Below are 15,801 nucleotides of genomic sequence, written 5' to 3'. Positions count from 1 at the left end.
CTGTTGACCTCGACTGAGGACATTATCGGGCGGTGGAAGGAGTACTTCGAGGATCTCCTCAATCCTGCCATCACGCATTCCGTGGTGGAAACAGAGGCTGGGGACTCGGGGTTGGACTCTTTCATCACCCAGGCTGAAGTCACCGAGGTGGTTAAAAAGCTCCGTGGTGGCAAGGCTTCGGGGGTGGATGAGATCCGCCCTGAGTACCTCAAGTCTCTGGATGTTGTGGGGCTGTCATGGTTGACACGCCTCTTCAACATTGCGTGGCGGTCGGGGACAGTGCCTCTGGACTGGCAGACTGGGGTGGTGGTCCCCCTACATAAGAAGGGGGACCGGAGGGTGTGTTCCAACTACAGGGGGGATCACACTCCTCAGCCTCCCTGGTAAGGCCTACGCCAGGGTATTGGAGAGGAGAGTTCGACCGATAGTCGAACCTCGGCTTCAGGAGGAACAGTGTGGTTTTCGTCCCGGCCATGGAACACTGGACCAGCTCTATACCCTCTATAGGGTACTCGAGGGTTCATGGGAGTTTGCCCAACCAATTCACATGTGTTTTGTGGACCTGGAGAAGGCATTCGACTGTGTCCCTCGTGATGCCCTGTGGGGGGTGCTCCAGGAGTATGGAATCGGGGGCCCTTTATTAGGGGCCATCCGGTCCCTGTACGAGCGGAGCAGGAGTTTGGTCCACATTGCCGGCACTAAGTCGGACCTGTTCCTGGTGCATGTTGGACTCCGGCAGGGCTGCCCTTTGTCACCGGTCCTGTTCATAACTTTTATGGACAGGATTTCTAGACGCAGCCAAGGGCCGGAGGGGGTCTGGTTTGGGGACCAGTGGATTTCGTCTCTTCTTTTTGCAGATGACGTGGTCCTGCTGGCCCCCTCTAGCCAAGACCTACAGCATGCGCTGGGGCGGTTTGCGGCCAAGTGTAAAGCGGCTGGGTTGAGGATCAGCTCCTCCAAGTCCGAGGCCATGGTTCTCGACCGGAAAAGGGTGGCTTGTCCTCTTCAGGTTGGAGGGGAGTTCCTGCCTCAAGTGGAGGAGTTTAAGTATCTCAGGGTCTTGTTCACGAGTGAGGGAAGAATGGAGCGGGAGATCGACAGACGGATCGGTCCGGCTGCCACAGTAATGGGGGCGCTGTGCCGGTCCGTTGTGGTGAAGAGAGAGCTGAGCCGAAAAGCAAAGCTCTCAATTTACCGGTCGGTCTACGTTCCTACTCTCACCTATTGCCATGAACTTTGGGTCATGACCGAAAGAACGAGATCCCGGATACAAGCGGCTGAAATGAGCTTCCTCCGTAGGGTGGCCGGGCACTCCCTTAGAGATAGGGTGAGGAGCTCGGCCATCCGGGAGCGGCTCGGAGTAGAGCCGCTGCTCCTCCACATCGAGAGGAGCCAGTTGAGGTGGCTCGGGCATCTATACCAGATGCCTCCTGGACGCCTTCCTCGGGAGGTGTTCCAGGCACGTCCCACCGGGAGGAGGCCCAGGGGACGGCCCAGGACACGCTGGAGGGACTATGTCTCTCAGCTGGTCTGGGAACGCCTTGGGCTCCCCCTGGAGGAGCTGGAGGAGGTGTCTGGGGAGAGGGACGTCTGGGCGTCTCTGCTGAGTCTGCTGCCCCCGCGACCCGGTCCCGGATAAGTGGAAGACGACGAGTACGAGTACGAGTTATAAATTATTTGGTTTGATTTATCTTAAGTTTGTACCCTGAAGACCTGAAGATAGGCCAAACTGTTTGATATATGTCTAGACAAGCGAGAGTCTAAGACTTTATTACCAGCATATAAACACATAAATCTCTCTAATTTCCTGATCTTCTCTAGTTAGAAAAAAATCACCCAAAACAGAACAGATGTGTAAGGGTGTACAGACTTTTACACAGAACTGTATTTAAAAATAATCACTATAAAACATAGAAGTAATGGATTCACATGGGCTTAGTTATGCTTTTCTGCATAAACTCGAATACAGATGCTGGATTTTCATTGATGGGATCACACACTGATACGAGACAGGTCCAGTTCTCATCTGGAGTCTTTCTGGGTGGAGTTTACATGTTCTCTCATGTATCATGTAACAATTCAATAACACGCCCCCCCACCTATGGCCCCTCTGACCGCTGGTGAATACGGTTTCTTGTTTTTATCTCCAGTGCATTTTTGTACAGATTGATGTAGTTTTGATTTGCACGTGTTTCATGTATTCTCTGTTGTTTCTTAAAACTGTGATGTCTGAGGAGACTTGCTTTAATATGCAGCAGCTTTTCTGCCACATTTATGGAAATCTTGTGAGGAAAATTTAAATCTTAATGCTGAATGTTTGCACCTGTCCTAAATCTCAATGTGTCTCTTGCTGCTCATATCGTTCATCAGCCTCTCAGAGCTCGAGGCTGCTGCTGAACAAGCTCAGCTTTGCTCGCTGGAGGACTCACATGTTTTCCTGGGAGGAGGGTATCAGCACACCCACGCAGCACCCTTGCTGTGAACAGGAGGTTCTAGAGAGTCAGAAGCGATCCAGTCACCTCCTCCTCCTCCTCCTCCTCCTCCTCCTCCTCCATCATCCAGACTGAGCAGTTATACAAACAGACCTGCTTCTTGTTTGTCATCATCTTGAATCATCTTAGCTGAATACCTGAAAGTCCCTTTTTCCTCAGATAAACATCACAACAATATCTCTGTGGTGCCTCCACAACATCGGAGTATGGAGCTTTGAAAATGTGAAGCTGGGGTTAGATAAATACACAGAATGTCTCGATCACTGATGGGGCCTCATTCTGATTTAGGATTACCTCAGTTTTATCTTCCCAGATAATTTTATGGCCTTTGCTTATGATAACGTTGCTGTTTTTGCACATTTAACTACTTTAAGATATTTATTTAGATTGAAACATTGCAGAGTCAAACACAGGAATGACCCCATCATTTAGCATTTTTAAAACAATTATTTGTAGATAGACAAATGCATAAATGATTCTGCCATTCCAGATGGAGCAGTGAGGCAAGCTGCTGTAGCTGATCTTCAGGAAACATGGTCCTAAACCGGAGACCAGGCTTTCTAAAACCCCTTCAGCTGAACTTTGGAGAAATGTTCTGTTGTTCTAAGTTTTCACTTTGTCTTCACTGGGAGAGTTTACTCCAAGGTCAGTGCTGTACTGCTGGAATATTGAAATTATTACATTTGGATGGATGGATGGATGGATGGATGGATGATGGATGGATGGATGGATGGATGGATGGATGCTTTTACAAGTTGCTGTCAGTTACTTTAAACTATGTTTATGTCTATCAAATGAAATCAGTCTCATAATTAATCAAACATCTGATTGAATTTGTTTCCTTCTTAATGAACAATATTCATCACAAATTCAGACAGAATCAGATCCTGTTATTTAGCATCAACTAAGGATAATTATACATTAGGTAACAAGACAACCTAGCCTACCTGTAATTTATAATTCAATCAATCATGTTATTAGTCACATTAAGGTATTGAGTTTATCAGGGAAAAGAAACACGAAAACAAAGATGCTAACAGTGATTCTAATGTTCTGTTTCCACTAGTACCTAATCTATTCGGGTCGGGTCAGTTTAACTCATTTTGATTGATTTTCCATTACAACTGAGTACTATTTCAATGAGGGCGTGATCGTTAATAGCACGGTCCGAATTGATGTGATAGAGGCACAAACACAACAACAGCCTAGACTGCTGCTCCATTCATGGCTGCTCAGACTCAGAAGAGACCCAGAGAAGGTTCTGGGCAGCGAGAACCGAAGCACTGTGGATCAGTACAGGAGAGAAAGGGAAGCCATGCTGTATCAAACAGAAGCTACCTAACGCTAGCCTGTTACAATAGTGCTCAGATACACAATAAGCCCAGCGTAAAACAATTTAACAGTTAAAAATATTAGTAATTATAATATGCTGTGACTAGTGACTCCGCCCCGAACCAATCAGTGACCGACAGTCTTCTCACGTCACGTATTCAGGGCGACTCGCAAAGGTTTTAACTGCATCCAACCTGGTACTAAAAATAGTAACGGTTCCACTTAACCGGTACTAATGGAAAAGCCGGAAAAGCGAGTCGACCTGTAGCGAACCACTCTAGTAGAGACCCATGGAATAGGGGCACAAGACCACAGGTTTAGGTTCTGATAGCTGATGTTAATTTTAGGGGAAGATTTGATAGAAAAAAACTGAGGAAAAATTCTGTGTATCAGAACCACCTATAATCCGTCAGCTTCCAACACCAGAACCCACGCCATAGAACAGGAGAAGAGACGGCTTATCCGGCAAGGCTGGCAACTTTCTTAGAAACACTGTGGTTTCTGCTCAAAGGTTCTGCCTAATTTGGCTCTCCCTTGGCTGGAGAGAAGTCAGCTTTTATTCTTCAACAGCAGTTCTGTCTGCCCAGAGATCCCTCAGAACATTGAGCAGTACCAGCCTCTCCTGGTATTAGCTTCTGAATGTGTTAGAGTTCCCCACTGTGAAGTTGGAGCTGAGTGGCCCACTCAAACTGTATCACTTTTTATGTGGAGCTGACGACAATAGACTAAGAGGAGAGCAGTTATATGTGTGTGAAAGGTCCGATTGGATGTGTTGTGTGCACTGCAAACTTAACCAGAACTTAAAGTCATCTGTCCACTCAAACCAGTGGTAGCACTTATCTGAACAGGGCAAGTAAGTACAGCCAGCAGGAACCACCGTCATATGTAGAGGGAAATATTTCTCTGTGAGATGTTGAGGAGCAGAACGAGACTGAAGTTCCTGACTTCAGATGTTGCAACATCTCTCTCTGATCATTTGGAAGTTTTTCCATCAGGAGACAATTTGCACCCATAATTCTTCCAGCAGCGTGGAAAACACTGGCAGCAGCTGGATGATGGTGTTGGTTTGTGGTGAATTATGCATCTCCACACCGTGTTCATCATCAGTTCATCATTAGCTCCAGGGAGGCAGTTTGGAGGACACGTGCAATGAGCGGGTCAAGTCGGGTTGGAGGTTCACCTTCCAGCAGGACAACCACCCTAAACATACCAGAGATACAAAAGGATGGTTTAGGTCAAAGCATGTTCATGTGTTAGAATGGTCTAGTCAAAGTCCAGACTTAATTCTAACTTAGAATCTGTTGCAATTCTTGAAAACAGATGTTAACAGATATTCTCTGTTTAGGTTGTTTTGTGGTTGGACAAACTCAAGAAAAGTTAAAGGGACATTGAGGATTATTTAAAGCTTTTAGGGAACAATTTTCCATGCAGAGTCCTCAATGATTCAGTTGCTGGTCCCATTTGGCAAGCACTGGGATCATATATTTGGATGTTCTGGAGCCACTAAAGGTCCAGGCAGCAGTGTTCTGTATTCACTGGAGTCGTGATGAAATGGCAACTCTAAGTGATGTTGCCATGAAGATGGAAAACAATAGGAGAATTTGTGTGAAGGTACCTGCAGCTTGTATTCCCTTGGTTGTCATTCCTGTGTCTGTGTGCCATGTGTCCAGTGCCCCCAATGACAACTCGAGATAGGCACCAGTCCCCACATGGCCCGGCAAGGACAAGCAAATTTAGACAATGGATGGATAGATTGTATCTGCAGCATTCCTCCTCCAGCTTTATGCAGCTTTAACATTACTTTATATTTATATTTATATTATATGGGTTGTCATGGGGAGCTAAAGCAAAGAGGAGATATCAGAGGGCAAAAAGATCTGCAGCTTCTTTGATTACAGCTGCAAAAACTCTGGACTCTGAAGAGTTAAGAGAGACTTTATAGAAGACTTTCAGTCAACTTCGTGAAGGTTCTGGCCAAATTTTGTATGACTCAGAAAGCGATTGCAGCGTTCATCCTAGACTGTGTTCAATTCTTAAAGTGAACTGCCGACAGTTTACTGTCAGTGTTGGGTTTATGATTATTGATTGATTAATCTTGATCAATAATTATAATTACAAATCATAATCTGACAAAATCAACTTCTTAACCAAAATCCTCATTTATGAATCGAGACCAGAGATGTTTCTGGTGTTGTAATTGTGGCTCAACGCCTTTGACAATTACAACCGTTAAATACTCCGTAATAATTAATAACTATTGCCGGAGATGTCACTGTTTAATCGACCGTTTCTGTCGAAACGTGTGGAACGTTAACCTTATTTTGACTGACGAATCACTTTCGCACACAATGAATACAAAACGCTCTCTCTTTATCTATGTGAACATTTATTAATCTTCACCTACTCAACATGCAAAATTCTACAAACACAGGGGTAACACATCTAAATAAGCAAAATTCAACAAACGGTAGTGGGTATGTATTGAATCAACCAGCAGTTTATGGCACTACAGACGAAGGAAATGAGAATATGAGTGGTGGTGTGGTGGCGAGTGGTGGGGGGTTGGAGCGCAGCTCCGATTGTCCTTTATGATCTTCTGATCATAAAACTTCCCCCCAACTCCTGAGCACAAAGGATTCTAACTTTTGGCGGCAAGCTAGCACAGTGAGGTTGAAGACAAAAGGGAAATGGAGGATTTTACCATGAGGTCGTTTTAACAGTCCAGTCTTACAACGCGAGAGAGAAATAACTGGAAACTCCACGTGGGATTTCTTTTACTTCCAAGGACGCCTCAGTTGCGTGGCGACCCCGTCAAGATTGCCAGCTGAAAGCGAGTTTTAAAAATGTCCGCCTTCCTATATAGCGTCTTGTGACGTCAGACTTGGGATGCCCCGTCATAACAGTCGTGATGCTTGACGGGATATGGAGGCGCGGACTGTCCGGGATACAAAATGGCCGCAAGCATCAGGAGGCCTGGTGTCTGTGCAAGTAGTCCAATATTCAGCAACAAGTGGTCCAACATTCCCCCCTAGGTTCAAAGGGTGAGATGAATCACAGTCTTTGAAGCTACTGGGACCATTCTGTCCTTTGCTGAACAATCAGTGATCCGTGGCAAAGCAGAACAAAACAAACTGTCTCTGTGTTCCTCAAAACCTGTGCCTGGGCAGAGTAGAGGTCAGCCTGGGCAGGACTAAACTCTGACTAAACTCATACCTTTCTACGTTGTTCAATGAGAAAATACAGGACAATACATTCATGTCATCATTACATTCCTTGGTCATCAGCTTTGGTAACCCTGAGACAAAATGAAACAATAATAGATATCGTACATATATATGTATATATAAAAAAAAACAAAATCATGGTTCATAGATTATTCGTCCAACTTCTATTAGGCGATGGAACCTGGCTGTGTCATTGGCAAAGGCGGTGCTATGAACCGTGAGGGAATGAATGTGAGGGAATCAATCCTGACCTGTAAACGCTTAACCTGCCTGTAGGCGGTGTGTAATCTCAAAAAAACGAATGGTTAATACAGGTTCAGGCTTAAACCATTGGCTCTTCCGGATGATGATGGGTTTTAATATGACTCCTGTCTCTAAACTATCTAGATGTGAAAAGAGGGAGAAAAAGAATAAATGAATTGCAGTACCTAGGCTATAAGCCAGGTGTGTTTGTGGAGGTTGCAAGGTGTCTGTCGTGGTGGACTTAGGATTTCTCTACTAAGTTCAGCAGAACTAGGCCAATGGGTATCTGTGCCTCAGTGGGACTGTCCATAGATGAACCAACCTCCTTTAATAAGATTTTGCATGAAATGTCTGGCAGCATGTGTGTCCATTACATCATTCTAAATCACTTTTGTGAGGACTGCTGTGCATGCAGAGTGTTATGGAAAATTATCGTGCCAACTTTCAGTTTAAGACTGTGTCCTAGAAGGTAGTTATATGTTTAACTGTTTCTGTTGAAGAAAGTTGTTAGTGATTAGTGCATGTTAGTGTGAGTTCATGAAACATGCACCTATTTAACCGGTCCTACACACTGGTCTCTCCTTTCCCGGACATGGAGACAAGCTCTGTTCTTGGGGAGGAGAGTTCGATGTAGGACTTCATCTGGTTCAGCAAACGTGCAGCAGCTGGGATGATGGTGTCAACCTTTTCTGACAAGCATCCAACCCACTTAATGAAGCTGCATGTCACAGTTAGGAGGAATTTGTTACCTCCTGTTAATTTTGGAGCTGGTTCGACCCAGTTGGTCTGAAGGTGGAACCAAGGTAATGTAACCCACCTTCGCTGAAGCGGAGGTTGACTGAGTGGCTGGGATGGCTGAAACTGGCGGCAGGTTAAACATCCTTTGATGTAGACCTGGGTGTTGTGAGACCTTGGAGGCCAGTGTGCCATCTGCTGGAGGGTGCAGAGTGTGGCTTTGTAGCTCCTATGGCCCCCTACAGGAGAGTAATGGGCGTAGGATAATGTGACCCCCCTTTGGTCTGTTGTAACAATACTGAACGCATGGGAGAGCTGTTTGATGCCAATCTGCACACTGGAGGTGCACACTCTGGCTCTCTTAAGGAGAGGGCGGAGCCCGTCTGCTAAGAGGAGTGTGTGGCTGTGTTGTGCCTGAGTTAAAAGGGGATCTTCTTGGCACACGCGGTCATACAGCTCTCTACCAGTTGATAATTTCTCTATCCAGAAAGCTAGAAGCACTTCTGGTGTGAACATGGTTCCCAGGTGTACATCTTCCACCACTTTGGGGTTGTGAGGTTTCACACCTGGGTTCTTTAAAGAGCGAAGAAATGATGCATGACTGCATCCGGGAGGAGTTTCCTGGGTTGCTGGGTGCAGCTGTGTCCCAGAGGTGCACATGACCGGCTCTGACGATGGCCTGAGAGGCTCTTTGGGCTCCTCTAAGCTGGTGACTTGATTGGTCACAACGGATCATTCGCTGCTTGCACCCAGTGGGACCCAGCCTGTCCAGCAGGTCCTGGCCACCAAGAAACAGCTCTTTGTTTAATGTGCACATATAGATGGGGTGCACCAGAGTCATGTCTTTGAGTGTGATGTCCATCTCCACCCAGCTGGTGATGCTTACATCACAAGCTTCAGCCTGAAGTGGTTTACTGAGGGAGAGCATGGTTTTACTCACCTCCTCAAACGAGACCGAGAACATCAGGCTGATCTCTGATCCTGTTTTAAAATGGAACCTCAGTTTGATGTGTCCTCCTATACTAGTGAGATAGTATAGGTAACCTGTATGTTCATTTTGGTTCAGTTTACCTAAGAACCTTGGAGCAATGGTGTGTGGTGTTTCTCCTGGAGAGGTCCCAAGGGGTTCTTGGAGTTTCCCAGGTTTGTCTCTCCATCTGATCAGGTAGGTTCTGATGGCTGTGGAGACTGGGTCCACGCCTAGTCGTGCTGGCGGGGGTTTTGGATCCGGTTTCACCGGATGGTCAGCTGCCTCTAATGATGGTGGAGGTTGGGTGCATGCCTGGCGCACTGCTTCTGTCAGAATCTTGCGGAAGGCATCCTCCATCTCTCTCCTCAGGTTCCATCCTGCATGTTGACTCCAACCTTTACCGTCAGGCTTACCTTTGGGCCTCACGTGATGGTCTGGTCGTCTGTTCGACCGGAAGCGGTCCAGCTACTTTGACTGTGGTTGGTACTTAGTACCACCCCCCCGGTCCAGCTGATCAAACATAAGTTGTTCCTTTAACCTGTTCTTAACATGGGTTCTGTTTGAAGGCATTTCTCTGCCTTCTAACGCAAGACTGTTTTCTTCTGTGTGGACATGCAAAACTCTAACCTCACCTTCTGATCCATTAGTAGGGCTTGCACTTGTTTCCCACGCCATCTGAGCGTGTTTACGGATCTCTTGCATGGTGAGGGTTTTTGTTTTACAGTACATAGTAACGTTGTAAGGTGCGCTTTCATGAAGGTTGTGGAGGGACAGAGATTTAAAAGCATGTTCCTCCTCTATGCCAGGAGCATTACCACCTTGGAAGTAAGCGGCTCTCAGGCGCTGGTCATACTCTCTGGGTGCTTCGCTTTTATTTTGCTGGATAACGAAAGCACCAAGTGTTGTGGAGGCCCGGTCTGTGTACACAGAATATTGTTCCCTTAAAGCTTCGCAGAGGGTTGAATAATGGTCTCGGACTGCAGGGGGCAGGCTCTCCATGAAAACATGGACGCTCCTGGATGTTGTCTTCCAGATGAGCTTCAATTTTTCTTGTGCTGATGGGCAGCACCGGTCAAAAAGGCAGCGTTCGACTTCCCTAAGATAATCATCAATGTTTGATTCCTCATTATTAGGGTCAAAACGCTCTATGCCTTGGACAAGAGACTCAAGTTGGCGTCTGCACGATCCACTCTCAGGGATTGGTGCTGGCCCATCTGAGTCATCTGAAGGCTCACTCTTGCTGCATTCCCCGTGTGTCAGGGCATCACGCTTCACCCTTGGGGGAGGCACTGGAGGCTGCTCATGGTACAATGGTGGGCCCTGTGCTCCCGGGAATCGGGTCCTGGGCAGCGGTTGAGGGCGGTATGAACCACCTGAGTCCCCGAGATGGCTCTCATGTCGCCTTGGCGGAGGTGAGGGATTGTAGAGCAGGGTCCTGCAAGTCAAGTTTGAAGGTTGCTCGCCCCTGAAACCTGAACCATTTACTTCTAGTGAGTCCACTGCCAGGTATTGTTCATGGCTGTCTCCTACAGTGGGGTGGGACACCGCACCACTGAATGTAATCTGCCTACTCATACCTGTTCTGTGTGGATGTGTGGACAAAACCACAAGCTTGGGAAGGTTGTCTCTGGAGAGCAGCTTCTACGTTTTCTAGCTCTGAGTGGAAGGTTCTCTCAGGGTGTTGCACGTGTGGCTCAGCTTCAGAGGTTTCAACCTGTGAGACAGGATTTATCTCCACCCCACAGTCCTCTGGGGATGGGGGTGTATCCTGGCTACGCTCAGCTACCTCCAACCTTCTGGCTGCTTCCAACCTCTCTTCCACTTCTAACAGTTCACACCTAGTTGCCTCTGCTGTCTGCAAAGTATTATTCAGCATAAACTGTAATTTAAAACGCTGTTCAACTTCCAACCTGACCCTTCGCTGATATAAAAGAGTGAGCTGTCCTAACACATCGGGCACCTGTGTGTTTTTTGGTGGGTTCTTAATGACCTGGAGCAACTCCTGAATCCTGGCTTCACATTGCTCAATGCCATACTCATTGAGACCTTTACGCTCCTCTGGGGACAACAGAATCAATGACCCAATCACCTCTTGTGCCTGCATTCCTATGGGGTCCTCCACCATACACACATCTCCAGCTGCAGTCTGGGATGTTCCCTCCATCTTTGGCCCAAAATGCACAATGCAAACACACAAACTGTTTATTTATGAACCACCACTAAAAGAAATTAGCAGTAATGCAACAGACTAGGCTGTTCAGTGATTAAAGGATTGCTAAAATTAATTAGCCGCACACAACAGGCTAAGCTATTCAGCTCGCTGTCTGATTCATACCTGTGTCTTCCAGGTGTATGGGTTTGCTTAAAATGGGCACACAGGTTTGACCGTTCAAACTGTGGCTTACCCAAGTCTATGCTTTAATGGGGGTAATCAAGCAAACACACAAAAAGGGGAAGAAGGAAGACGGGAAAAGAATTTTGCAATAACCCAAAACCAAATTCAAAATAAAATTTTAAAAATGGGAAAACGAAACTAAAACATTCAATGCTGTTCTTAGCTTCAAATAAATGTTAGTGTTCTCTAATATGAATCACCTACCTTCCTGTTAGACAACTAAGTTAGTTTTATGAGTCAGTTCAAAACATGCTTCACACAATAAAACCCAGACAAAATGCTTAACTTTTATGCAAAAGTGGTAATGAATGATCTGTAACTTCAACTTTCAACTTGGGTTGAAAGATGGGTTTTACTTGGTGAAGTTTCTTCTGGGTCCGCGAGTGAGAGGAAAAAGGGGGGGTTTGAAGCACTCCAAGAGAGCGGCCAGTCCTGTCCTTTGGTCTTCTTGACGAAAAGGAAAAATAGGATCTGACCATCAGCAGTCGACTAGGGATGAAACACGATGGCGGTTCGTTTCCTCGAACTCCGTGTTTTTAGTTACGTGTTAAACTCACGTCTTCGATCGGCAAAGTGAAATTCCTGGCCTTCCTAGTCCAGAAACCTCAGTTATGAATTGTTCGTTGGCCAACGAGAGAGAGAAATAAATGAAGACAATCCCTTGTGGGATCTCTTTTACTTCCAAGGACGCTCCAGTTGCGTGGCAACCCCGTCAAGATTGCCAGCTGAAAGCGAGTTTTAAAAATGTCCGCCTTCCTATATAGCGTCTTGTGACGTCAGACTTGAGACGCCCCGTCATAACAGTCGTGATGCTTGACGGGACATGGAGGCGCGGACTGTCCGGGATACAAAATGGCCGCAAGCATCAGGAGGCCTGGTGTCTGTGCAAGTAGTCCAATATTCAGCAACAAGTGGTCCAACATCAGCCAGTGGAAGGAGTACCTTAATCCAAGATGTTGGAAGGGATGCTCCAACCAATCGTCAAGCTCCAGATTTGGGAGGAGCAGTCTGGCTTTAGTTCTGGCAAAGGAGCTGTGGATCAGTGGACCATCTATATGTGTTTGGTAGATCTGGAGAAGGATTATCATCATGTTTGCTGAGGCATTTGTGGGGAGTGCTGTGGATGTACGAGGTGCATGGAATGCCCTGCTGTAAATTTACTTGAAGTTGAACATTACTGCAGAGGAAGCTGTGACCCATCTTTCTATCTCCAGCTCCACCCTGCCATCATTCAGTGAGAAGAAACCTTGGGCCTCATGTATAAAAGAGTGTGCATCTTTCATACTGAAAACTTTCAAAGTGCAGCACACAAAAAACTTCTGATGTATGAAACAGAGCATACGCATGTTCCCTAATTTCATCATCATTTAGTCATTTATAAAGCACTCTAAACATCTTCTACACATCATTCAGTCTGTCTGTTATGACAAGTCTAGGGGAGGCTCACATTGTAACATATTATGAGTGATCCCAATGCTCAACAAATCTCAAACAGCCACAGCAATTGTAAGTTCCAACAGGCAGTCTGTTGATTCATTAAAAGTTGTTTATTAAAACACGTTCTGCTCACAAAGGAGGAAATGCTTAGCCTTCAGAGTGAACCAAGGCCGAAAATAACAAACAAAAGGAACTATCACCATAAGCAACTCTTACCTAATGAAATAACCGATAAACCAAATGACAAGAACTTGCCTCCCTAACTAAATAAACAGGAGAAAACTAGCGCAACAGAAACGGCCGTTTACTCCTACAAACTCCTCATCGCATCATTTACAAGTTTTCTTTTAACAGCAGTAGTGAAACAATGTGACCAGTTGGGATGAGCAGAGAAAGGGGATGACAGGCAGTCTGCATCGTCGTGTTTGATACGCATCATCTTCGTTGGTCCACCAATAAGATAAACCAAATCTGATTCAGTAATTTTAAACCATGACACAGATTCTAGGTACTCTTGTAGTTGTGTGGTAACAGACTGGATGTTTTTCCCACTCACATACACAACTGCATAATCTGCATACATTTGGAATCCTGCATCCAGACACATTTTTGGTGAATCATTTATATACGCTGTAAAGAGAAGTGGACCAAGTATTGATCCCTGTGGGACCCCTGTTTTTAAAGCCTTTTTCAAATCTTAAGACTGTCCCAGCTAACTGACTTTTAGCAATTGCCAATTTAAGTTTACTGACAAAATCGCAGTTGTCGGTCTCAAATTGCGGAGGATACAGCAGTCATAAAGCTGTTAAAAGGACAATCTTTTCTAACACCTTGGACAACACCGGCTGAATACTAATTGGTCTATAGTTACATGCCTGGTCCGCCTTTCCCAATTCCCAGTCTTTTAGAAACTGAAAATGTTTTCAAGGAAAGATTAATCAAGTGAGTTAGAGGTTTTATTTGTATTTCTTTGTTTCTTTTAGAAAGGAAGTGTCAAGGTGGGAAAGATCATTAGAGTAACTTTTGTTTATTTGATCTATAACCACTAAGACTTCAGACTCAGTAGTTTCTTGGAAGGAGAAGAAACTAACACTGCTCTGATCCTCTATGTGGGTATTTAAGTTGTGATTTTTAGAGTGCTCTTCTACTGATCTAACAAAAATCATTAAAGCAATCAGTTTGCTGTCATTTACAAGCTCTTTTATTTTTAGTTCTTGCAGATTTGGAACTTTCCCTAAAGGTTTAACTATGCTGTTAATTGTCTTCCACATTTAACATAAATTCCCTCTAGCTTCGTTAATCACTGAAATAAAAAAATTGCTTTTGAATTACTCAATTTCTTAGACTTTTGTGTATAGCTTTGTCAGTGGTTAACTTGCTTTTGATCGCTTGCTTCGAAGTTTGGTCTCTTTGCTTTACAAATCCATGGTAAAGACTTTTGTTTGACATTTTCCTGTTTTTTTTTTTAAACTTAGAAATAATCACTATGTCAATTTTCATAATTTTACTACAGCAACTATGCAGACCAGGAGAGCAGACACATCATGCCAGCTGATTAAAAACAGAAAATACCAACAACACCAAAGAGCTGGCCTGATAGGCACACTAGCGCCATCTAGCGTGAAATAGAGCGCAGCTGCAGGTGCCGCCTGGACCAGCCTGTCCCGTAAATAAATTAAAATGCAAAGTAGTATACATACCTGGAAGACTCTCCACAAATAACCATGGTGCATAGAGGCATTAGTGTCTGAGGAGGAGGCAAAAAGAAAAAGTAAAATTTTATTTGGCACCCATCCCTCCGGTACAAGTAATAAAAAGCAACGCCGGGCTCGGCAAATGCCGTTAACATGGCAGGCGCTGAATTCTGATCCTCGGCCGAAATGAAAAGATATTCCAATATAACATTAGAAAAGATATTCTGCAATCTAATATTAAATGACATGTTATCATTAGGCACACTGGACACCCAGGAATAGGTACCTTTCACATCTGAACAGATACGCATCAGTACTCAGTACCTGGGAATCGATTCCGGTACCAGTTTTCAGGACTTTGTGTGTGTTTATGTGGTAATAAATGTCAATTTGTTCAATAATAAAATCTTAACATTTTTCAATTTAACATATTTGTTTCTCAAAAAATAAACTTTAATGAATATATCAAAACAATATCCAGTTGTTTCAAACATTTCTTCTCCATGTTTCTGGCCGCAGATGACCAGTCGCTCATGGAGGCAGACGAGCTAACGGTGCCGAATGCAGAAGTTGTAGCCGTAGATCTGAGCAGTGTTACCAGGTGAGAAATGTAGGATTATCGTACTAGAGACATAAAATTATCGTATTTTAAGGGAAATTATCGTACACTCGTCATAACCAAAATAACAAGTTTGTTGAATAGTGTCTAACAGGAACTCGCAGCTTTGTGGCGTCAGAACGGAATGGATTTATCAACATTTGCAGCCACACAGTACCGGGCTCTGCTTCTTCTTCTTTTCTTTTTTTCTTTTCCTCAATCATGGGCGGGCGCAGTGGACTCTTCAGCCAATCATGGCCGTTGTTCTGAGGCCAACGCATCACGTCACTCGTAGGTCACATTTAGAAAAGCACGATTGGCTGTAATTTCCAGCATTTGTTTCCGAATCCGGACACAGATGCCTTCAGGGTTCACAAAAAAACTCCGACAGACTTTGGCGATAGGCTGACGACGACTGATTACATCCACACATTCACGGAATGGTCAAATTATCGTACATTTGGCCTTTTTTAGTAATATTGATCGTACAGAGAGCAAAATTATCGTACAAATACGATAATTATCGTACACCTGGCAACACTGGTGTTTAACCAGGTGCCTCCTCAAATTAGAAGTATTCCCGCCGCTGGCCTTGTACTTCACATCACAAATATTGCAGCGAGCGTAATCTGCATCGCATTTTGAAAAGTGGAGCCGTACTTTGGAGCGCTTTCTATCAGC

The sequence above is a fragment of the Girardinichthys multiradiatus genome, chromosome 15 (genome assembly GCF_021462225.1).
Source record: "Girardinichthys multiradiatus isolate DD_20200921_A chromosome 15, DD_fGirMul_XY1, whole genome shotgun sequence".
Taxonomy (NCBI): domain Eukaryota; kingdom Metazoa; phylum Chordata; class Actinopteri; order Cyprinodontiformes; family Goodeidae; genus Girardinichthys; species Girardinichthys multiradiatus.
The sequence above is the reverse complement of the archived record's forward strand: the minus strand, read 5'-3'. Positions refer to the sequence as shown.